This window comes from Rousettus aegyptiacus, unplaced genomic scaffold, assembly GCF_014176215.1.
Source record: "Rousettus aegyptiacus isolate mRouAeg1 unplaced genomic scaffold, mRouAeg1.p scaffold_m13_p_8, whole genome shotgun sequence".
NCBI classification, from domain to species: Eukaryota; Metazoa; Chordata; class Mammalia; order Chiroptera; family Pteropodidae; genus Rousettus; species Rousettus aegyptiacus.
This window is the reverse complement of record NW_023416311.1, coordinates 24726674-24753120: the sequence shown is the minus strand read 5'-3', so window position 1 is coordinate 24753120 and position 26447 is coordinate 24726674.

The following is a 26447-nucleotide window of genomic DNA, read 5'->3' as shown; positions in this document are numbered from 1 at the left end:
CCATCAATCACCTACAGAGGCCTTCCTTCATCTTTCTCCCAGTGCACATCCAGGGAGACACTCTGCAGCATGGGACCTGTACCATGAAAGAGGTCTTTCTCCCCACAGCTGTCACATCACTTACTCTTAAGCCCATAAATTCCAGGATTGCAAATTCTAATTCAAAGACAGCCAAGGAAATGATTACAGAAGGACACGCTGATGTTCTGGTTCAGAAAAGACATGTTTTCTCCTAATGCATTTGGATATGCTATTTCCTTGGGTTGACCCTTACTTTTTTAGGTGATAAGAATAAACTTTGTCTGGTATTCATGTGTTCATGCATTTAGTCAACAAACATGGCCAAGTACCTCCTATGAGCCAGATCCGCCTCAAACATCACTCTCTTTGCTAAGTCTGAGTTAATGATTCGGCCACAGCACATTTCACATTATTTTAATAATTATGTATTTGCTGCTTTTACTCCCCCTCTCCATTGTAAGATCCCTGAGGAACAACTAAGCCTCATGAATATCTAGATTTTCAGCAACCAGCATGCTGGCTGATGCACAGTACAAGCACAGGAAGTGGGAAAGTGTTATTCGGAAACCCACATTAGCTATGAAATTCCACTCTTCAAAACTGAAGACATTTTCAGGAGTAAATACTATACTATACAGGTTTTGAATAATGGGCATGGGTTTCCTGTTGTTCTTTTTTGACACTAACACATGCCTTCTTTTTTAATAGCTTCCTCCTGTACACCTATGTTTAAGGTAGATCTCACACTATAGTCTGTGTTATCAGAGAATAACCTTGGGCAGAGGTCTACGACTGTTAAGTCCTAAAAGGCAAATAAACACACAAACAACAGCAAAAAACTCCCCCACTACCTGTGAATACTTAGAGGCCAAACTTGGGATCCACAGGAATTTCAAGGCTTTAAGGACAAGCCAGGAGTTCAAAATCTGTGGGCATTTCACAGCCAAGAGTTACACTGAAGTATCTAGTGTCCTGAGTTCATGAAATGGACCATAGTGTTACCAACCAAATGCCCTAAGTGCATTTTGGGTTATACATTATTAATTAATCTATGTGATTTAACATGCCTAAAAGGGCCCAGCATAGGCTGGCACCATCCCCCACATGGGATAGAATGTTGAGTAGCTCCATGATTTCTATGACTGATTATCTTGAAAAATAGGTTATGTAGTCACTTGAAAAATAAACAATGAAGTCTCTTATGAAGTGGCAGCAGTTTGCTGCTGGTCCTATAGGTCAAACTGTGAGGTTTCCCACAGACATGAGGGAAGGGGCTGGGAGAGAAAGAGGACAGCGGAGAGATCGAGGCAGATAAAGATGGGGTGCAGGTGAGGGGCTGAGAAATAGAAGCAAAGAGACAGACAGACAGACAGACAGACAGACAGACCAACAGGGAGAGCGAGAGAGAGAGCAAGCGGAGAAGGAAGGATTGAGGAGGAAAGCCTTGAGGGAGGTACAGCTGATACTATAGATGCTGCTGAAGGTGGGGTGAAAGCAGAGCAGTACTCTGGCTTCTCCCAATCTACTGCCTTCAGTTTCCTAGTGAGTCCTCCACTGACTGAACCCAGATAAAGTCTGGAAAAATGCAGTCTGCAGCCTAGGCACCACAGAGCAGACTGGGGAGAAATGAGTCAGGCTTTAGAGTCCCAGAGATCCAGAGTGGACACAGCAGCTCTGGAGCCTGCACAGATCCATTGAACCAAGGGCTGGACCTGCAAAGAACAGTGGCTGAAGCATTGTTTTTCAAGGAGCCACTGTTCAAAACAATTGTTCTTGGCGATATTTATTTACCTTCAATCAGAGTAATGGAGAATTGACTACAACACCTTGTAATTATTCTTTACCTTCATAGACAAATGGGCATTCAGCCCAAAATTTCTGCCCATCTCTGGGAAGCAGCTTGGGCTCACCTGGGACCACAGAGATTTCTGAACTGCTGAAGCGTCAATGACCCCGGGAGAAGAAACTGCTGAGCTGGGACCAGCACACACTCTCGCCTGCTGGGTTCATTAGAGCTCCAATTGGACACAATATATTAACACCTCAGAGAACCTCTTTCCTCTCTGTTAGCTTGTGTGGGGAAGAAGGAGGAGGAGGTATTTCACTTTGGTTTAAATAAAAAGGGGATGCTTTCCAGTCCCTGCTAAAATAAGAGGGTAGGAGCCAGAGGCATGAGCACCAAGCACTCAACCAGCTTCCCAGCATTGCCCTTAGCTCAGGACCCACCTCAACCCAGATCCTGCAATAAAAGATCTCAAGGGTAAATATCTGAGATTCAAGTTTTTTAGGTCCAGAGGAGAGTCAACGAGTCAACTTGCTTGATTTAGGAGACCTTGTATAAATCTTGGTTCTGCCAATTTATTTTTAAATGACTTTGAGGCAGATGATATAAACCTCCTCAAGTCTCAGGGTTCTTATCTGCAAAATGCCATTTCTCACATTATTGGGAAGATACATAGATAGGATCCCAGAAATGTGTAAATGCTAAATAAAGGCATGGATGTGTTCTTGTTAACTTTTCAAGAATGTGATTGAGATGGGTACCCTTGATTTGACTCAAAGTGACGATGACGATAATTTCTATAGTTATTTTGGTTGAAGCAAAGGAAATACTCTCTACATTTTAATTTTATAAACTGAACTATCAAAGCATGGGGGAAAAGTGTGGATGCTGCTCCTGGGATGTGGGGCCTTCAGATGCTCCTTGCTTCTCTCCCTCTTTGCTCAGGAGAGTATCACCTCATTCACAGTGGCCTGTGGAGTGGACGTTTTGTTGGTTCATTATGAATGACATGCAATGGTATTCTACTGCTCAGGAGGGTGGCTGATGGGCAGCTTCACCTTTCAGTCAGGTTTGTTCTGCTCTTGGCTGTCTCTCTGGCTAGTTTTCTCCCACTGCTATCCCTGGAACATAGTTTGCTGTCTACCAGTCTCCATGGCAGCAGCTATAAGAGTGACAGGATAGGCCACAGGATGAGGACAGTCATGTGATTGATATGTCAGGATCTGCCCAACTCTCTTGCATCATAAATCCTGCTCTCAACCATTTACTCCTGAGCACTGGATTTGCAGGCTGAGAAAACTAAAGACTTGCTCCTACCTTCTTTTGTGTCCATTCCTCTTTATTCCTTCCCTCTTTATTTTCCTCTTAGGTCTTCCCACACGTATCTGCTCTATAATATATTTAGAAGATGTCCATTTGTGTCCATTTCTCCTGCTCCACCCTAATTCAAGCTACAATCTTCTCTCAATTGGATCATTGCAATGGCCTCCCTATTGGTCCATACGGACTTCCACTAGCCCTCACAATCATTCTCCAAGCTACAGGCAGAATGAGCTTTTACAAACACAAATCAGATTACATCATTTCCTTTTTTGAAGGTCTTTAATGGCTTCCCATTGTTTGGAGAATCAATGGCAAAAATTTTTAGTGCAATCTCTGAGTCCTTGCAGAATCTGGCTGATCCATATTTCTCTTGATTTTCATCATTTACCGACAGCCGAACCAGCCTTCTCACTGTTTTTCAGATGCACTGAGTTCTTGCCTCCCCCAGGGCCTTGGCACATGCTGTTCTCTCTGCCTAGAGAGCTCTTCAAAACCTCCTCCACCTCTCTTCTTGAAAATTCCTACTTATCTGGTCTTAGCTTAACTGTTTTTCTCCCCAAGGGAGGCCATTAACTATAGGACAAGCTCTCTACCTCTGCTGGCCTCTCCAAGATCAGTTGGTGTCCCTTCTTTTATGACCTTCAAGCCTGCCATTCTTTTTCTTCAGATCCCTTTGTTATTTAATTACATGAGGTCTCTGATAACTAGGTATATGTACTTCATGAATGCAGGATCTATTTTGTCCTTTTTTCTACTGTATCATCAAAGACTACAAAGGGATTGACACATGGTAGGCCCTTATTTAGTATTCACTGGATGAGTAAATGAATGAATGATGTTTGGCAAGAATAAGTACCTCTCTGGGTCTCATTTTATACATTCTGTAAATTGGATATTGTATTACAATTATCCTTCCACCAGATGACTGACACCCGCAGACCAAGCACCAAGGTACACCCAGTGGACTGACTTAGTGACCATCCTCATCCCAAACTTTCGCTCCATAACTGACAAGCTTGAAATCAATGTCTTGTCCAGGTATTTCATGCCTGTTTGAAGATGAATTGTTAAAACTGAGTGGTTCCTAAAGGTCAGTTCAATACCCGACTTCCTTCAACCACAATGTCCTCCCCTTAGTTCATCGTCCAATGTGTTGGCATATCTTATAGCCAAACCTGAGCAAATGTTACATCAGCAGAAATTCCAAGTTTTCACAAAGAAAGACTACCTTCTCAAGTCAGTTGTGATGTCCCATTCATTCGAATGCCATTTCCCCAAACCCCATGCAACAGTTGGGGTATAGATGCCCCAAACTGATAATCCAGTCTTGGTTTGCTGGTCATTTCTGACTCACTCTAGGAAGACCTGGCCAATTTCAGAGTGCAGAGCACCCACCAGGGATATGTAACAGAGGACTGGACTTCAATTCCTTTGGCCAGGCCTGTCTAATTATAGGAACTCTGAGGCCAGTTTTAATCCTCAATTATGCATCTCAAAGGCCAACCCTGACCACATTCACTGGGCATCAAGAAAGAAACATCTTCTTATTTGCCAGCAAAGGTCTATTTGACTTTTCAGTCTTTGCTTTTAAATCCTTGTGTTTGTTTTGTTTGTTTTGTTTTAAGCAATTCTGGAGTTTCAAGTACAACCCCTCAAGATGACTCCTCTAACTTGAATAGTATCTTTGCAAATTGATGTGAATGTATTTAGCATTGCCTTGAGATGCTGAGTTAACAAACTTGTCCTTTCAATTATCTGAATTAAGTGTGATATCTTTTGGCCCAATGTCAACCAACACTGTGAATTTGCGTGGTTCTAGATCAAGGAGTTTGTTCAGTGTTGTTAGGTATAGATCAAAAGAAACAGATGCTTGCATTAAGAATTGGACATAGGGTTGTCCTCTAAACATAATTGTCCTCTATTTCCAGCATGTCTAATACTGTTGGATAATCTACATTTCTATGTGGCATTCTCTTTGACTTCATGGATTAATTTATCCTAGGAACTTTTCCCACAGGAAATGTGTATAATTTTCCCTTTACATTTATTAAACATAATTGAGATCTAGTTTTGTGCCAAGCCCTGTGTTATGTCATTTGATAAAGAAATTTTTTTTTATCTATGCTTGTCTCATTTTCTAATAAATGAGACAAAAACAAGTAAATGAAAGATGACTCTGCATATAATATGTATAATATGGTTATAAGCAAAATGCTGTAGACATTCAGAAGAGGGAGATTTTAAAGCTGTTTAGGTAATCAGGGGTGGTTTCAGAATGGTAATGATTTGAACTGGGTCTCAAGTGAGGAATACAAAAGGGAATATTACGTGAAGAAGAAGGCAAAATCAAGAGAAGAGAAAGCAAAGAATATAAACAGGAAATTTGTTAGGTTCGCCAGAGGAGGAACGCACAAGGCCTGAAGGGGTTAAGTAAGATTTATTGTAGCAGAGTGACGGCCAGGCTGAGCCGCAGATGGCATCAGCCCTGAATGAGAGGGGATCTGAAACTTATATGGGGCTTGAGGCAGGCTTTTTCCATGGGAATATTTCAGGCAGGTAAATTAGCAGGCAAGGGAGGAAAGTCCAGTGAAGCGGGAGGTGAGCATGTAGTGTTGCCAACCTGGATGCAAGGTCCGTTCCCACACAAAGGTAAGGGAGCAGTCTGGTTCCCACACTACAGGGGTACGATTAGGACCCTCCTGGACCTAACAAAATTGACAGAAGAAATTCTAAAAACCAAGGAGCACATGCTGATATGTTCAAAATTATGGTAATTAATTCCTATTAGACTAAGAAATTTAGAAAGCTGGATAATGCCAATTACTTCTGAGAAGTAGAGGATGTAGATACTGATACTGCCATTCTGTAAGACAATTTGTCAATATTTAGTTAAATTAGGTACACCAATGCTTTTTGGACAGCAACTTCTGAGCACCTATTTCCCAGAGAAATTCTCATGCAACTTTATTGTAGCATAATTTGGGGTCCTGGAGAATTCAAGGCAATTCCATTGCAATAAATTTAAACAAAATTAGCATAACTCTAAACCTGACACTATAAAAGGAGAGAGACAGAAAGAGATGGAAAATGAGGAAAAAGCATGACAAAGGCAAAGAAGCTGAGAGATAAGGTGTACGGTTTTCTGACTATCAGAAATGTTGGTAATTCTGTATTTGGTATGCTTGGAAAACAATGGAAGAAGGACTTGAACAGAAAGGTTGGAGAGAGAATGTAAAGGATCTTGTAAGTTATGTTAAAGGGATAGAGACAATTTCACAGGCAGCAGATTTACAGGTTGAACAATAACATGACCATATTTGGATCTTAAGCTAATCATTCAATAGCAGTTTGAGGGAAGAACTGAAAGGAGGTGGTAAGTGTCATGTCCCAAGAGCCAGTGGAATCTTAGTAATAGTAAGGAAGTTCTCAAATTTTAGCTTCATTTTCTCTTCCACAAATAAGTAAAATGACAATGACCTATGAACTGTGTACTAAGGTACCCAGAGCCTCATCTTTGGCAGACTACAAAATACTGAAAGAAATTAAAGAAGATTTGAATAAATAAAGAAACATAGTGCAATAATGTCAGAAGATTCAAAATTGTTAAGATGTTAATTCTCCACAAATTGATCTATGCATTTAAACTTCTGTGAGCTTTTCTTGTAGAAATTCATATGGAAATGCAAAGCACATAGGATAGCCAAACTATGAAAAAACACTAGAAAACTGGAGAACTAAAGTTACTTGATTTCAAGACTTACTTTAAAGGTAATACAGGATGATATTCATGTTGAAATAGGCAATGAGAGCAATGGAACATGAGAGAGTTCAGTAATGGACCCACGTATGTATGAACAACTGGTTTTCAACAAAAGTGCCAAGGCAGTTCAGTGGAGATATGCTAGTTTTTTTTTTTTAATGATGCTAGAGAAGGTGAATGACCATATATACATGAATGACTATCCATACTGCACAGCATATAGAAAAATTAACTAAAAATGAATCATATGACTGAATGTCAAACTTAAAACTGTAAAACATCTAAAAGAAAACAGAGGGGAAATTCATTGTGAACTTGGGTTACCCAAAGACTTCTTAGATATAATACCCAAAGCACTACCTATAAAAGAACAAATTAATAAATTAGCTTTTATCAAATTAAAAAAAAAATCTGCCCTTCAAAAGTCACTATTAAGGAAAGCCACAGACTGGGAGAAAATGTGTGTCAAACATACATCTGATAAAAGCTTGCATCCAGATTATAGAAAGAACTCTCAACGTTCAATTAAAAGAAAAATGAAATAAAAATTGGCAAAATATATCTGAATAGACACGTCATCAAAGAATATACAAAGTTAGCAAATAAGCACATGAAAGTAGGTTTAACATTATTAACCGTTAGGGAAATGAAAACTAAAAGAACAATGTGATACTACTGCACACCTAAGGAAGGGGCTAAAATTAAAAAGAAGACTATACCAAGTGTTGGCTAGGATATGGTAGAAATGAAACTAACATCCTTGCTGGTGGGGAGTTTAAAAGGTACTACTACTTTTGGGACAGTTTTATGAGACATTAAACGTGCACCATGTGTTTCAGCTATGCCACTCGTAGCTATTGTGTTGCTGCAGATTTGAGGTACCGAGGGAAGAGGTACTAGGCTCAGGAGGTTGGAAGAAAATGCAGGGAGCCTTAGGCAACTGTAACATACCTCTTTATTCCAGCAAGGGCACAGCCCACCTCACAGGGTGGCAGCGCTGTTTTGTACACAGGTTAAGCAATAGTGGTGCACTGCCAGGTAATAAGCCTGCGCATGCGTACCAGACACATGGTTTCATAAGGGAAGAAGTGCTCATTCACTTCCACTCAGAAATTAGCTGCTAAGGTTGTCAGATGGAGCCTGACTACACCCATCTTTCTTTCTCTTCACAGATATCTACTCAAGATAGATAAAAAATGTTCATACAAAGACATGTACATTCTGAATGTTCATAGCAGATTTCTTTGTGATAGCAAAAACTGGAAACAACCCAAATGTCCATCAACAGGTGAATGAATAAGCAAAGTATAATATATTTACACAATAGAATACAGCTTAGCAACATAAAGGACTTTACTGATAGATACAGTAAGAATGAATCTCAAAATGTTCTGTGGATTGAAGTCAAGGAAAAAGGTACATATTGTATGATCATCAGGTTATATAAAATTCTAGAAAATCCAAAGTACTGCCTCAATTCAGTGACTCGGAGCAGATTAGTAGTTTCCTGGGGTGATGGTGGGAAAGTGAAGAATACAATGAGACATATAGACACAAAAAAACTCTTGGGGTAATGGACACATTCATCATCCTAACTGTGGTGATGCTTTCACAAGTCTATTCATGTGCCAAACTTTAAAAATTGTGTATTTTAAACATCATCAGTTTATTATACGTCAATTATACCTCAATAGAGATGATCGAAATAATTTTTTTTTTTTTTAATTTTGAAAATGGAAAAGTAATGGTCAAGGAGTGCAGGGAAAGACCAGGAGAAAGGCAAAGGGAAGAATGTATCTCAGGAAGGAGAGTGGTTAGAAGCTGGAATGTTGGCAAGAGGTCAGAGTCAGAAGAGGAGAAGTAATGTTTTCATGTGTAAATTGAAGCCAGTAAGAACAACTCTCTCATAGAAGAGTTGTGAGGATTTATTTTAACTTTATGTAAAGTGCAATGAGTATAATACACATTCAATAAATGTTACTTATTAGTATTAATGAGACATCCAGGCTAATGTTATAGCAGTTAAGATCATAGAATAATTTCCAGCTGGGAAGAGGGTGGAAATCAAGGCTGGCTTCCTGAAGGAGGTGTCAATTGAGCAAAATTGAACTAAAAATGAAAAAAAAAATGCAATGCACTGTCATTTAAATTTTTATGACTCTGTGACCTGTTTGCATGCCTACACTCTTTGTGACAGATTCAGTACGTTCTCGAGTTAAATCTTCCCTCACCAGCTCAGCCCCAGCGCCCAACACAGTGCTGAACAGTTTTAGCCTTCAATAAATGCCGCAGTCACAAAGTCATAGAATTTTAGTTTTGTAAGGGAACTCAGAGATCAGCTAGTTCAACTTCCTTATTTTATAAGCAATTTAATTTTATTTTAAAGCAACCAAGCAAAAAGGAAAGACACTGAAGTAGGAGGCAGGGTTTTGACCTATGGTGCCCTTAAGGCAAACCTCTTAACTTTTCTGGTCTTCAGGTGTTTTATATGTAAAACAAAGGCAAACTTACCGATCTGTGGGCTAAACCTGGAATCTCCCTAACCCCCTAGGTGACAGCACAAATTCTTATATCTTTTTCCTTTTAAAGTTTGAAGAACATTGGAAATTCAGGACAAAGTTTGCTTAATCTTATAAACTGTCAAAAAAAATCTACAAGAGAAGATATACAGACTTGGAGAAACCATGCTGGAAATTCTAAAGTCTCAATTTCAAAGCCAGTTCCTGCATGAGAATTCAGGGTAACCTTAAGTATCTCAAAGCATGCTGAACCACTTCTCTTTTTAACTGGATCTCCTCATGAAAAGATCCCAAGATAGCAAAGAATGAGCCCTTTGTCCTCACCACCACAAGAAAGAGGACCACATGCTCAGAAATGTATCGAAGATGCATTTGTAGTGTCTCCGATCAGGCACCTAACATACTTGATTCTTATTATTTGAGGTAGTTACAGGCTACAACATCACAGCAAGTACTGGATTAGCAAGTACTGAATCACTGCTCCTAGGGTACATACAGAGTTAGGTTCCTGCAAGCCTCTAGTCACATGTCCATAAACCAATCATTACATAACCTGTTTTATGTGTATTTCTGTTTAAAGACCCCTTAGTTAATATATATTGATTTATTGTCATAGAACAGCATTATAACTCATGCCTGAACCAAGCTTATCTGACACTACAGCTTCTTTGCACTAAGGAACACTAGACAGTATGTTAGTACTTGTGCTAGGAGACATTTTAAATATCAAAATCATGGATTTTGCTAAATAGAAAAATACACTTCTTTAAGATATGAGAGTTGAAAGAAGAAGGCAGAGAGTCTCCTTGATTCATCTCAGCTGGAAATGTATGTTAGGCAACTCAAATTTTTCACTGCTTTGAGTACCACTGTGAATGAGCACAAAAGTACTATGAATATTGATTTGGGGGTTACAAATAAACTTTAGTAAGCAAGTGAGTGAATTTTGCAAACACAGAATCTGCAAATAGTGAGGATTCCCTATATCTCTTGGTATTTAGCAGCACTGCCCCTTCTAAGCTCTGACACTTCTAGGAGTCTGAAAACTACATTTTGCAGGTCCCCTCCTGCTTGGACTCTTATTTAGATTCCGCCAATGACAGGAACTCTCATCAGATGTGAAAGGAGAGAAGCAGAAACAATTATAATCTTTGGACATAGGAGGGTAGGTGCATGGGTTTCAGCAGAAGGCTGTGTGACGTTTTATGATGCTTTCCAAGCATTTTTCTATGAATCCCCTGTTTGGGTGGCAGTTTCTTGTAATTCCTGCAACTGTCAGACTTCCTGGGATCATTGATAATTTCTCCTGATCACCCCAGCTTTGCCAAAAGTTCTGTGGAGCACCTGAGATGTAGTGATTTATAATAATAATAATAATAAAAACATATATTTGGTCTTCATCCCTGTTCCTGGTATAGATTTCCAAAAATCCTTGTAAATTCCTGTGAGCACATAAGAGCACTAGAGGCATCTTTTGATCTAATGATATGACTCTGGGTGGACTCCTGGATGGCTCTTCAATGGGGGCTGGTCATCAGAAAAACAATGCCAAGATTAGAAGCTTACCATTTTCATCCTCACCCACCCCTCATTCTCCAGAGAGGGGAGTGAGGCTGGAGACAGAGTTAATAGTGATCATGCCTCTGTGATGAAGCCTCTATAAAATCCCAGTAGTATGGAGTCCGGAACGCTTCCAGGTTGGTGAACACATCCACATACCAGGAAGGTTATACACTCCAGCTCCATGGGAACAGAAGCTCCTGGATTCAGGGCCTTCCCAGACCTCTCCCTATGTACCTCCTCATCTGCCTGTTATCTGAATTCTTTATCATATCCTTTAGTATACTGGTAAACATAGGTAACTGTTTCCATGAGGTCTGTGAGCCATTCTAGCAAATTAATCAATTCAAGGACAGGGTAGTAGGAACCTGTGATTATGTAGTCCATCGCTCAGAAGCAATGGTAACAAATTGGACTTGCAATTGACATCTGAAAGGGAAGAGGGAAATCCTATGGGACTGAGCCCTTAACCTATGGGATCTGATGCTATCACCAGATAGTGTCAGAATTGATTTAAATTATAGGATATCCAGCTGGAGTTGCAAAGAATTGCTTGTGGGGAAAACACTCCCACACATTCAGTGTCAAAAGCATTGTGAGTACATTAGTAGTACAAGGCTTAAGAAGAAACATAGGAGGAAAAACAGGTTTTTCCTATTCAGCACCTAATTCCCTTCATTAAATCCCTTCCTGCCAACAACTTCTAGAGTGGTTTCTGGGTCTCTGCTGAAAATCACAACAGCTGTATCTAACTGTATCACTCAGATAGATTGAAACCTACTGATTTATTTCAAAACAATTCATTTGGGGACAAATGTTCCCAGTGATCATCTGAGAAGCAAATTGCCCTCTTAGCATCCCAATTTATATCACCTCGACGGTCATGTTCTAAAAAGTATGTCAAATGATTTGTGTTACTACATATTCAGTTAGAACTAACATTTATAGGTTACTTATTAAGTTCCAGGCATGATGCTAAGTACTGTAGAAAAATTATCTGATTTTATCCTTACCACAACCCTGTGGGGAAGGCAATATTAGCTTTTACAAAATGAGTCTCATAGAAGTTTAATTCCTTGACCGGGGTCATGAAAACAGTAAATGGTAGATCGGCGATTCAATATCGTTTCACACAATGACCCCCGCTGCTGCTTCCTACAACTAAATCCTTCCAAATGATTCCATGTTCCTTCATTCCCGCCCACTACCTCAGTCTCTCATTAGCCTTTAACAATTCAAGGCAGAAAGTTCAAGTCAGGTTTTGATCCTATGAAAGAATAGTTTGTGTATTTTGCATGTTACTTGAAGCTAATAATGTCAGAGGATCCATTTTCTCAGTCATGAAATCAATGTGTACTAGAGATGACTATGTGATTTCTACATCCCACCTGGATCAGTCAGAATATGATTGCCCCCTTTTCAAACTTGCAGAATGCATGTGGGTATAGAGAATGCATTCCCTGGATAAACCTTCGTAAAGTGCACAATTTGCTGACTTCCCTGCTGACTCTCGAGTCTCTCCAGGCTCTGAAGTCACCACCACACAGTTCTTAGATTATTCACCACTACACTTGAGCTTTATTACAAACTGAATGCCACATATTTGTTTAATAAACATTTGTGAGCACCTACTATGGGACAGGCATGATGCATGTAACTAGAAGTGCTTTTGAAGCGGGAAAAAGACTTTGGATATGAAAATCTCATTTATGTCACCTGATGGCCCCTTTCTGAGACTCTCAGAATCTTTTATGGAAGAGAACATGAATGGTGCTCTGGCCTCTTATTCAGTTACAATGAATGAAAAGTTTATTTTTATCGGACTGAATGTTTCTGATCCTCCAAAAATTATTTGCTGAAGTCCAAATCTGGCCTTGAGGCTGTATGTGGAGGTAGGGCCCCTAAGGAAGTAATTAAGGTTAAGTGAATAATTAAGGTTAAGTGGGGCCCTGATTTGACTGGATTAGTGTCCTGTTCCTCAGCTTGAAGGGAACATGGAGGACGTTTTCTTCTCTTTTCCCATGGCAACACCTGCCATGCTTTTCCCGGGAATGGAGGGATGAGAATTTTATTAAGGTCAACTCAGAGTCCCTACAGAACTAGTACAGGCGAAAGTAAGTAGGATACCTGAAACAGGGAAAGGTTTAATCTCCGCAGCTTGGTGGATAAGGTTGGCTAAGCTGGAAGGCAGGCAAGTGTGTAGCCTCCTCCCCAGCACCCAACATTCCTGCACCTTCGGCTCTGCCTAGGCAACAGCTGGACCTTCTGCAGAACATGCTGGTCTGATCGCCTTACCTACTGACTCACCTAAACAACAGCAATGAGGCCCCTTTATTTGTCAAAAGCCGCCATGACAGAAATGTATCTTCTAAAGGCTGTCTGCCACCCTCTGCTTCATACCACTTTTCTTATGCTTACTTATCTTGTCAGTTGTGAAGCAGTCACTGATTGAGTGAACATTTACTTCTCCCCTATAATGTAATATGAAGGAGAATGGCAACCCCAGGACAGAAGACGTTTTTACTAAACCCCCAAAACTTTCCTTTCTCACCATTCTTATTACATTCACAAAAATTGAAGCCACACCGTCAGTATCAAATTTATTGGCATTTCTTCATGTGGGGATGGGGCTGAGCAGGTATACAATTAATTTACTGAGTTGAAATCTACCCTGGCTAAAATATCTGGAGGAGTTTCTGATTTCCCAACTAAAACCAACAAATAGAAAACTAAATTTTCAGATTTACTTCAAAGTAGTAAATTTAGGGTCAAAATTCTCATTGTTGCTTTATTACTCAGGACTTGTTCCTTTGTGTGTGAGCCAGGAGCCCTTAGGGTCTGCCACTTTAGTGAAATCAGTCATTTTATCTGGCCTCAGTCTCCCCAGTGTTGGGAATGTTCTAGAGGTGCGATATCCAATTATCCTCATGTAGTTATTTAAAAAAAAATTTTTTTTTTTTAAATTCAGTGAAATTAGAGATCCAGTTCCTCAGTTGTACCAGTCACATTTTAAGTGGCTTGTGGTTACCACATTGGACAGCAGTTACATAATATTTCATCATCACAAAAAGGTCCACTGGATGGTGCTGAAGCTCTAGTGAGGACCACAGCAAAGATTTAAATACAGGCAGTTTGTCCAGTACTTAAGGGCATAGGTTTTGGATCTGACAAGCCTGAATTCAAATTACAACTCTATCTTATTCACATCAACCGTGTGACCCTGGGAAAATTGTTACCTTCTCTGAGCTTCAAGGTCCTCATCTGCTACATAGAAATAATGACATTCACAGGATAAATTGTAAAAATTAAATGAGATGTAACACAGAAAGTGCTAACCTCAGACTCTAATACTTGTAGCCTTTATTCTTAATAGTTCAAGTGCATTATGAGATAGGCAGAGCAGGTCATTTTGCTTGGGTGAGAATTCTGGAAACCAAAAGTAAAGGACTCGCCTGAGAGATCTGCAGAGTGAAAGGTGGACTTAATGTATTAAGCACTTAGGAGTAAGATTTCCCATGTGGCTGGCTTTCTTGGGCAAGTCAATTTGAGACCTTTCATTTCTGAAAGGTAAACAGCATAGGAGATCAGGAACTTGGCAATATCATCATTTGGGTAGAAATGCTGCTGGCAACAGAGCCAGAAGCTTGGCGTTTTTGAAGGACATTCAAGAAACTATGAAAAAAAGAAAGCTATTAAACTATCTTATAACTGTAGAGTTAGTGTTCCTTTAAAAATATCTGACTGTTAGGGCTAATTAACCACTCATTTATTCAATGTTTGCTTTAACATTTATCACATGCCCATTTTATATCGGTGGTATTTTTGAAATGTGTGTGGAGGTGAGCAATGGAAAGGTGGGCGGGTGTGGGTGGGTGAGTGGAACAGTGGTTTGGTTGATAAGTAGATAAGCAGATAGGTTCAGGAGTTGGCTAAGGCCATGACGCAGGAGATTTTTGCCACTTGCTGATTTACAGTATAAGGAGGTAAGATAATGGAAGCCTCACCTGTCCAACTTTAGATGCTTAGGGTGAGAATGCTGGAGAAGAGTTAGCATGTTACCTGAACAAAGGTGTTAAGCTCTATGCCATCATGCACAGAGAAGCAAAAGTCTGAGGCAACAGATTTTCTCAGAGAGAGATTTATTCGTCAGGCTAGCCAAAGTAGGAGACTAGAGATGAGACTCAGATCGGTCTCCCCCAACACTGAGAGCAAATTTAAAAGATAATGGTAAAGAGAAATTATACCTATTCATTAACCCTAGTTCAGAAGTTTTGATTGGACAATCTTGAAACTAAGTTATCTGAAGTAAGCAATGGGAAAGGTGAGTAAAAGGATAAAGGAATTCCAAGTTGGCAGGGTATCAATGGCCAAGCACAAATTACTAAGCACCCCTTGCTTCTCAATACTGCCTGCAAGGACCAGGCCTATGTACAAAGTTTCCAGCCACCAGGCAGGGTTAGTTCAATTGCTGGCTTTTTGCACCTGTGTAAACTTCTGGGCCCAGTATGACTTGGTCTGACTTGGTCTAATGGCTTTTGGGCCCTGTGAGGAGGTGTACTGTTATCTCCTAAAAGGCAAAACAAAAAACAAAAAACAAACAAACAAACAAAAAAAAAAACCTAGGAGAAAAAACTATTAGGGTGTGGTTTCAGTGTTAGGGGCCAGTTTTAAGTATTCCTATATTTTGTTCCTTGGATTACTATATATTACCCATGTAGCCCCCAGAATACCATCATTTAACCTCTTCATGTCTCAGTTTAATAAATGAGGACATCTATACAATTTGACTAATGATAACTGCAAGCCTATGTCACAGGTTTATATTGAGAATCATATGAACTCATGTACGTGAGGTGCTCTGTAACTGTGGTCTTTCCCTCCACCAACTCCCTGTCCTATCATTCATCACCCTCTAGGTGATAATGCCAGTACACTGACTCTTTCATTTAGTATGTTTGCAACAACTATTTGCTTATCCTATATCATCCTCCTTTCTTCCTTACTAACAGAAGCCGAAGTAGGAGCCTAACCCATCAAAGCTAATCATGATAGCCCTGTCCCCTGTCCAGAGTCCTTTGCAGGTAGAGAGTGACTTGGTCTCGACCAATGAGATATAAAAGGAAACTGGCTTTGGGCAAGTGATGTGGTAAAAGTTTATGTTTTCTTGGTAAAAGTATTCTAACTCAATTGACTCAACCTTTCTTTCTTCCTGCCTTGTAGTGGAAATCATGATTGGAGCTGTGATAGCCATCGTGAGATCATCATGAAGAAACTCAGGGACTAGCAGAAATATCATCCCAAAAGTCATAGAGCCTATTAACTAATACCAGTAATTACCTGACTCCAGCCTTCTTGATATATAAGAAGAATAAAATCCTTATTTATTTAAGGCAATATTGTTAGGTTTCCTGTTACTGGAAGCAGAATACAATCCATATTGACTCTGCCTCTAGCACCCGTGAGTAACTAGTCAATAACGAGCGCTCAAAAATGCTTGTTGAATGAATGATTAGATGGATGCATGAATGAATCAATGAACCACAGATCTTTATACCCTCTGCAAAACTCAGCTCAGGGCCTGACATCTAATAAATAGGCCATGATATATATTTGTTGAATTAAATTGCAGAATCAAAAGTTATTTGGCAAGTTGAGGAGAGGGGCCAGAAATATTTCTCTGAAAAACCCAACTGCCCTTTTAAATAAAACAACAAAAACTGCCAGATCTTTGTGTTGAAGGTAATAAGAAATTGAGAACATCTAGTGCCCAAAAGCAGTGCTCCAGTTTAGAAAGCCTAAAATAATACCACTCATCACTCTTGTCTCCTGGCAAAGTACAAACTAGTGGCTTAGAAAATATCTCAGAGCTGGAGGGTAACACAGACATTAGCCTAAATAAGAAAAGCCTTGTGTCCTGCTAGGCCTGTTTCCCAAGAAGGTTTTATTCAGACTCAACAAAGTCCAGAAAATCACAGGGCATCTAATTTCAAACAATCGCTGTGAAAAGTCAGATGCAATAGAAATGCTGAGCAGCAGAGTGTATTCCCTGTGCAGACAGATCAACTCCCTGCAGCTGCCCAGCTGCCAGCACAGAGCATGAAGGGCTCCCTAAAGGAGAGGCTCGCATTGCTTCCTAATCTCCCTCAGTCATCCTCCACATCTTCAGCAGTAGAGACTCAGGCCCACCAAGCCCTCCATGGAGACAGTATGCAGATGGCCTGACCTTCCCTCCAGGGAAGCATCATCTCTCATCCATTTTGTCCCCTAGAGAAAAATAGGGATGGGAAAAACATCAGGCAGATTACTGAACATGAATTATTAATTCTTATTAGCATATGAAAATGTTCTCAGTGACAAGCACTGCCGAAATATTGCTCATGGCAACCAGACCCACGTGCACAGAGTCAGCTAGACTCATATGCATGGAAACTAAGCATATGTTCAAATAGAGTAGCAATGATTATGGAGTGGCCACTCTGCCCCAGACATGGTATTCGTAATGTAGGTACAGAGGCAGCAGAATAAAACTGTCAAACACATGCTTCTGAATCAGACAGACAGAATTCTGAGGCCAGCTAACCATCTGTTATCTGGTTCCTTCCATGATCCTCAGCTTTCTCATCAATACAATAGGTTTAGTAATATTTAGACCCCAAAGCTAGGTAAGGTTCTTAAACAAAATAATGTAGATAAAATGTTTTACAGAGTGCTTAAGTATTTGCATGGATGATAAATATGCATGCATGTGCACACTCACACTTATTCAGATACTGTACTTTACAATACTCCATAGAAGAGGAAACTGAGGCTTAGAGAGCAAATATGAAAGGTGCCAGAGCCAGAGCTGAAGCCCAGGTTCCCTGTCGTCACAGCCTGTGTTCCCTCTTTGGACCCCTCTCAAGAGATTGGAGTTCAGCAGACAATCACACAGGAAAAATGCATGAGACACAGTGCTGCAGCTCTTGGAAATAAAAAGTCTCTTTCCAGTTCCTTCCCCTCTCCTTCCTGTCCCCAGCCCTCCCCTTAGTTCTAGATGACACCTGAGCCCAAACATCACTCGGCTCTCCTGAGGCGTCCTCAGGGATAAGGAGCTGGCTAAGCCAAATCAAGTGGAAATTAAAAAGGGCCTTAGGACTACAGGCCAAGCTTCATTAAGACCTAATGAAAACTTGCCACAAAGCTGGGGACAGGCGCTTGTGAGCTTTGTTTTCTTCTTTCCTTTGTAGCAGCCTTTCATATGATTCCATGTCTGGAAAGCCAATAGTGAACCTAACCAGAGGCATAGAGAGGGCTGGAGGCAGCCGCCGGGCCGATTGCAGTCATACCTTCCATGCCGAAAATGGACTATGCATGCCTGAGGGCAGAATGGTCCTTAAAAAGGCAGAGCACAAGTCAGTGGGACTAAGGTCACATCTGAGCTCATGTGAGTGGTAATCGCCTATCAAACATTAGGATCAGCGGCTCAGACTGTAGACAGGGAGATGAACGGGGTGAAGAGAGAGGTAAGTGGTAGCAAGGATCTAATATTTATGATATGTCAACTCTCTACGTATGTTCATGGGTAATGGTCACTCCATCCCTGCCCTACCACCAGAACAATCTCACCTAAAGACCTCTGAACACTTTGAGGATCAGTAGACCAAAGAATCTAGGGAAGTGAGCATTCATAGAGTTTATGGCAGTTTACTTTCCATTTCACCTTTGATATTGGCATCTTGATTTCCTTTTGGGAAATTGCTTCTCTCCTATGAGGTATAGTCTGGAATAGCCAAGAAACAATAGTCAGAACCCTGCTTAAGTAGGGACAAAGAGCATGAAGATGGTACATGCTCATTTATTCTTGCAGCTCTGTTCTGGTGGGGCCATCAAAATTCATGTTACCTAGACCCTTGAGTTTCCTTGGCCCTTGTTCTTTTTGGCTTTTTTTTTTTTTTGGCATTTCTATCATTCCTTGGAGCTCCCCCCTTTTCTCCAAATCATTGTAAGCAATGGTAAAAATAGCTAATTATGTTATTGATGATGATCACCTAGAATCATGTAATCACTGTAGATTAGCCACGCTGCTGCTAATATAGACAACATAAAGCAATTGAAGAATTCCAGGGCATCAGGCTAGGGTGGCTACAATGGACAGGGACATGGAAGGAGCAAGATCACAACATTGATAATGAGGCAGTGTGGGGAAGGAATATGTAAGATAGAAGTTTTATGTATAAATTTGGGCCAAAGTATGAGAATATTTGTACCTAATGTAAGTGCTCATCTCACTATTGAGGATACACTTAACAATCATCAGGGACAGATTGATCCTTTGCTCAATATTATTCACCTTCCTCTGCTAATACCCAAGTATCCACAACAGGACCCAGTGAACAAAACAGCAACTATGGTCCTAAGGATGAAGGCTAAGAATGGGCTCAGTAGTATGGACTTCCTCTCACCAAAGCCCTCCTACGAACTCTGGTCACTCTAGACTGACCAGCATACTGACATCTGTAACCAACCCTGGACACGAGGGAGCACCAATATGATAGGATTCCTTTGGATGTCATCCAGCTACCTGGTGGCAGTTTAATTACACTGGGCCCCTTCAGTAATGGAAGGCTTTGCAGTTTGTCCTGCTGGAGCAGACCATTATTGTGTGTTTGATTTTGCTTCTGCTTCCTGGCCTGTCAGGCCTCTGCCAGCACTGTCATCTGTCAAGTTACTGAATACATTATTCACTGTCTCACACAACATTGCTTCTGACCAAAGAATGTACTCCCCAGGCAGAGAAGAAAGGCAATGAGCTGATGCCCATGCAATCCACTCTTATCATGAATCCTATCACCCAGAAGCATCTGACTTCACAGACTGGTGAAATGGCTTACTGATGGCTCAATTACAGTGCCAGCTGGAAGACAATACCTTCAAGTTTGGGTGCTGTCTTTCCGGAGGCTGTGTGCCAAGGCCCAGAATATGGTGCTGTTTCTCCCATAGCTGGAGCACGGAGGTCGAGTATCAAAAAAGGGAAAGTGAGAAGGGCATCTGTCATGAACATATCTAATGGCAATTTATAAATATTTTACTTCCTGGACCCATTAGGCGAGAGAGAATGGAATTGGTAGCTGAGACAGTTCCCCAGATATTTCCTGCTATTCATTACCCTATTGGCTGGGATGACTACCTCAAGTATCAAGGGGAAATTGGGCTATTATACAATAGGGATTAGGAAAAGTACAGATGGTTTTCAGGGAATCTCTGGGAGAGCCATACCATTCTGACCTGCAATAAAGGTGAATGAGAGATGATGCACAGGCAGGTACTCCAAGGGCTCAGAGCACTCAGGCTGCAGTTTCAGGTCATCCTAACTTGACTGAGAATCCCCATTGACTGAAGTGCTGGGAAAAGATGAGGAAAAGTGGGATGGGTATGGGAAGAAGGAATTGTTATGGACAGGTGGAACACTAGCTACAACCTCATGAGCAGTTCAAGCATTCATTCAGTCAACAAATATTTATTGAGCACCTGCTATGTGCCAAGCACTGCCTGGGAACAATGGATAAAGCCATGAATAAAACAGACAAAATTTTATTTTTTCTTGGAGTTTATGCAGACAGTAAGCCACATAAATAAATAAATTATATATATATATTATATATTATATATATATATATATATATATATATATATATATATCACTCTAGAAGGTCATAAGGAGCACAAGGGAAAATAAAAGCAGAGAGAGAGGACTGGGTGTTGGAGGAGGATTTAAATCATATGGTCAGGGCAGGTTTCTTGAGGAAGTGACATTTGAATAAAGACATGAAGCACTTTTGAGGGATATTCCCAAGCAGAAGGGATAAACAGTGTACACATCCTGGACAAGCCAGCCACATTGGAGAAATAATGAAGAGGCCAAGGTGGCTGAAGTAGAGTAAGTGAGAGCGATGGGGTTATGCTCAGGGAGTCAAGGGCACCAGACTTAGATATCCTATAGGCATGATGAGGAGTTGGCTTTCTAGCTGCATGAGGGGTTTGAGCAGGATGGCATGTATTGATCTCACAACCTTTTATCAGGTTTATTTTGGCTGCTGTGTTGAGTAGAGACTGTAGCTGGTTAAGAGGAGGAGCAGGCAGGCAAGTTAGGAGGCCTTGGCAGCAATCCTAGCAAGAGCCGGAGGTGTGTGTATCAGGCTTATAACAGGGAAGGGGTGTGGAGTGGTTGGATTCTAGATATACTTTGAAAGTAAAACCAATGAGACTTGCTGACAGATTTGATATAGTATGAGAGCAGTTAGGGATATGCTTGAGGTTTCTGGCCTAAGCCACAGAGATGGGAAAATTGTACAGGTTTTAGGGACAGATCAAAAGCTTACTTTGAACAGTGAAAGTAGACATACAGACATATAAGTGAAGATAGAGAGGGCCAGGTGGATATAAATAAGGTGTGAGGCCAATGTCAAATATACATTTTTGTTAATTAATTTCTACTTTCTTTCCTTTTATTTTTGCCTCACATGGTGTGTAGACTGAGTGGGTGGCAGTTTAATTAGCTATCTACTTCACAGGCTGCAAAATATCCAGACAGGCTCACGCGGAAGTAAAGACAAAGTAAATATCAAGCAGAGACTCTGGATGTGGAGCTGGTGGCATGATTGATAGAAGTTTAATTTGCTCTTTTTTTGGTAAAGAAGTGGGAGTGTTTTCAGGCATACCTAGAATATTGAATTATGTTGAATGAAGATTTTTTTTTTTTTTTGATAAACATATGTAGGAGAAGAAGTGTGTCTATAGATGTTGCATTGCAGTGGACAATTGTTAGACTCTGGCTTCAAAGCACTCGTTCCATCTACCTCTCTGCTTCTTTTTCAAGTTATGAACCTCAGGTCTCTCTTTTGAAATGAGGATAATGATAGTGAGTGCCTGGGCCTTCAGCCCAGGTCTGCAACTTCCAGCTTGGGGGAACTCAAAGCAGCCTTTCAGCCTGCATCTTGAAAATAATGGTTATGACACTTGGATGAGACTCAGTCTTAAATTTATTGACCATGGTCTATATGTGGAACATTTGTCTGGCTTGCTTTTCCCTCTGGATCTGATTTATCCTTCTTTTCCCTAATGCACAGAGCTCTCAGTCCCGAACCCGGTCCAGTTGACTGTCCTTTTGTCTTAATTCTAACAGAGTTTTTCCATCTAACCAACATAGTTGATTAAACCCTGACTGCTGCTTTTTACTGGAATTTACCTTCTTGGAAACGTCCCAAAAGATTAGGTTGAATGGAGATGCACAGGCAAAAGGATCTCCCAGGACAGAGTCAGGCTGGGCAGACAAATATCCTGACACCTGTAAATTCAGACTCTGACAGAAGCAAGTGTGAAGTGAGTATTAAGAGTCAAAGAAATGATGGAAGGACTCAGAGATCTGGGGAGAATAAATTATATATTCAGGACAATGGGCTCATGGGAGGGCTATGAGGATCCCAGAGGTAGAAGCTGGGAATGTGGCTCCTGGCTGACTTCATTTCTCTCCTCTGTATGGAGTCACATAGATAATCTGGATCCATTTAAGTTCCTGCAGACACAATAAACACCCATTGTCTCAACTTGAGTGGCTTCCCTGGATCTATGATTTTGACAGCCCTCAGAAAGTAAATATTATATAGCCAAAAGCTTTAACTATGCACACTCTGCTCAGATCTTTCAGAATGGACACCTAGATCACAATTAGCTACGTTCTTTGCACATAGAGCTTTGGAATCTTGGTACTCACTGCTGTGAAACCAGTTTTCCCTGATCCCTGTGCTATACTGGCCCAAGTTCAGGGCCACCCTCACTGTCCCTCCCTCACTGCCTTGGAAATGAACCATTGCTATCAATTTCCTACCCAGAGTGACTTTCAGGGACACGCCAGGGAGCATTTTATTGAAGTTGGGAAATTGGAAAGCATCTCAATTTCTCTTGAACCAAGATTTTATTATTTTCTTTGAAGTGAATTTTCAAATACTGCAGACAACTCTATGCTCAAATGGAAGTATGAAAATGCATGTAAAAATAAAAAAGAAGAGGTATCTTGGTTGTCCCACGTTTTGTATCCTCCATGCCCTTGCTTGCCTGCCTCACATTTGTTATGGAAAGATTACTCTGCACACCCACAAGCAAATGGCCAAACAGAGCACCAAAATCCGAGGGAAAAATTACTCTGAGATTTTTGAAGTATTATTTCATTCACCAATTTTAGCTATTTATCCTTTGCAGACAGTAGTCATTCTAATAAAATCTGCTTATTTTTACTAACGTTTTTCTATATGTTCTATGATGAGCATGTATTACATTTATAATAAAATAAAGCAAGCTATTTTGATTACCCACTACAGGCCTCAGCTATGTAGAAATTATTACTATTATTATTGTTATTATTACTATTATCATCATCTTGGACTTAGAGGTGACATTTTAGTTCATTAAGAAAATTTCCATGACAGATGAGGATTCTTTCAAGAGAAACTCTAATAGTCAGAGTTGAGAGTTTTCATTTGCCATTATCAGCCTTCTGAATCTAATTAGAAAATGTCCCAAGACACGGTTAGGTACAAAAGTGTTTTCCTCTGCTGGTCTTTCCTAACCGCCACTTCTTGGTATATGGAAGGTCTGATCAAACTGGAATGCCACTAAATAGCCTTGGCCTCAGTGCCCAGTGGCACCTGGGACAAAAGAACCTGGACCTAGACCTAGGGCTGGGTGAGCCCTGTCACCTGTATAGTCAGGAAGTCATAGCTCTTCCTATACACCTGGCCTGCCCAGAATCAGCAAGCTAAAGCAATCCCCTCTGCCTGAATCCTACTCTACTTTCCCCCAGTTTCTCTGCCTCAGGCCTCAGTCTTTACCTGAACTCAGAGCCCTTCTCAGAATACCAAACCACCAAAAGGAAATCTCCATTCCTACTTTGCTCTTAGAGTCTTTGTAGTGCTCAATCCTGTTCCATTCCTGGAAGCTTACTGGACCTTGCTGTGAATAGAGAGAACTTGCCTAATTGAGATCAACTCCACCTTATCTCTCAAGCACATCATGGGTTTCCTCATTGAAGATGGTTCAGATGCTGCTGGTACAGGTTTCTGCTCTACTGCACCTGAGCCTATGCTCACCTTTAAACACCACATCTCAACCTTTAGGGCAAAATTCAGACACTGGCTCAGTCTCTGTGACCTCCCTGTGGCCTAGTGTGTTCCTCCTCCCTACTGACTCTGAGGGGCCACTATTCTCAGTGTGTCTCACACACATGAAGCTTCTCAGATATGTTCAGATAAAATAAAATGTAGCCTTGTCAACAAATGTTCAGTTTTGACCCCAGACACTGGCATTCGATGTATCTCATGTTCCATGAATGTATACATAGGTAGCAATCACTAGAAGATCTTGTACAGGGCTCATTTCTCAGCAATCCCAGACCTAATCCCTACTCAAGAGTAAGACACAGCCTTCACTGTGACCAGAATGGGAACTATTCACTTTTCAATCAGGGCATCTAAAGCCAGCAGTTGTTTGAGACCTTTGGCCTGGATATCTGGCACTCTTTTTAGTTCATTTGTTGCTATCAAACTCTTGACTCACCCCACCTGGCATCATTACTTGACAATCAGTTTTTCAGTGCTGGGCTTGTTACCATTACCCTCTACATGGGAAACTCCATTCCATACAAGAGATGAAACTACTCCTCAGTTTAGAACCAGGGTCCTTTGGCCCCTAGAAAGCACATCCAGCTCAAAGAAAATAAATGGAAGGAGTAAAGGACAAAGCGTGGAAACCCTTAGTCACTGAGAGATGGTTCACATAATGCTTTCTTTTTCTACAAGGCAGCTTAGATGGCAACATGTCAGAAAATTCCACAGCCTTCTCCAACTCTAATGCTAGAGAAAGTATGATGTCCTTGGGAAGGAAAAAAGCTTTATTTATTCTCAAAGGAAGACAATAATTAAAGTCCCTGTGGAGTCAACATTTTTCACACTCTCCACAGCAAGTGTATTTTATTAAAAGAGAACTAGAATTTAGCTATCAGCCGAGTAAATATATAGGCTTAGAAGCTGCAATTCACCAAGATGGGTCTGAAGAGCCAGCCATGTGGAGTCAGGAGACCAGCAGAGTATATTTCAGGGGAGCAGAGCCAAGAAACACCACCATCTCAGCTTCTGCTATGCCTTACACACACACACACACACACACACACACACACACACACACACACACACAATTAAAACTGAATGTTATCTGGTAAAAGCCTTTAAAGTGAATACTTTATATTATTATCTCTATCCTACCCAGTTTATCTGTGCCTGGTCTTTGTGATAAAATCTCAACCTTTATTCCTATCTAATAAGTCTCCTTTAATCTAATCCATAGTAACTTGATTTAATGGAGAGCTAGTGATAAGCTAGGTAAAATAACATGATGAAAATCATCTACTCAAAAGTGCTAAATATTGTCTCAAGTACAAAGATTATACTTCATAGGCCAGCATTTAACTTGCTCCATAATCTGACTCTGACTAACATCTTCAATTGTGTCTTTCATAACTTGAATTTTGAGGCATCTATTATTTTACTGGTCCACATCCTTCTTATTTTATGCTTCATAATTTATTCCCTACCACCACTATTTTTTTTTTTCGCATATGCTCCTTCCCAAGTCCAAGATGTGATCTTAGAAGTGACTTTCATATTTTTACAAGATTTATGTTTTCACAAGATCTCTCTCTTTCTGCTCACAATAGTTGGTAGTTGGTACAGGGTCAGGCACTCAGCCTGAACTGGGAACTTGCACAGGATTTTATATCTTGAATCAAAATCTGGGAGGTATGGTAACAGGAGAGCTGGTGTCATGTTTCACATAAGGAAGAGAAGGACAGCCTAGGAGAATAAAAGTGAAAATCTGAGAGAATTGGAGATGGGATGGTAACAGTGAGTCCTGCTGGTTTTCAAGCCCCTTATCCCATTTGTCTTTATGAATGGCTAAACCCTTGCCTGCCACACAATTGTGTGAGCCTTACTGTTCATTTCCATTTTGACCTAAGCTATGGCATATTAATTTTTCAGTCACATGCAACCAAAGTAATTCTAATTAGCACATATGATATATGATTTTCCACCCACTTGCCTGCGTCTGTAGGTGCTGTTTCCTCTCTGAGAATTTAATCTCTCATCTCTAACTCACAGAATCATACCTTTCTTTCCAAACCAAGTTTAAATGCCAAAGCCTTAATTAAAAATGGTAACTAACATTCACAGCTGAAGAGATGAAGCTCTCTTCTTCTCTATTGTGCTCACTACTTCTTTATGGCAGTTGTATTTCCCCTGTAATAAAAGTATATGTTCTTGCCTGATCCTATCTCTTATCCTCCATTAATTGTAAAGTTTCCTAAGGGCAGAGATTATGTGATCGTTGGTTTGCTATTTCCCATAATATTCAGCACTGGAGTGTCATGTGAGAAGAAATAATACTTTAACTTTCT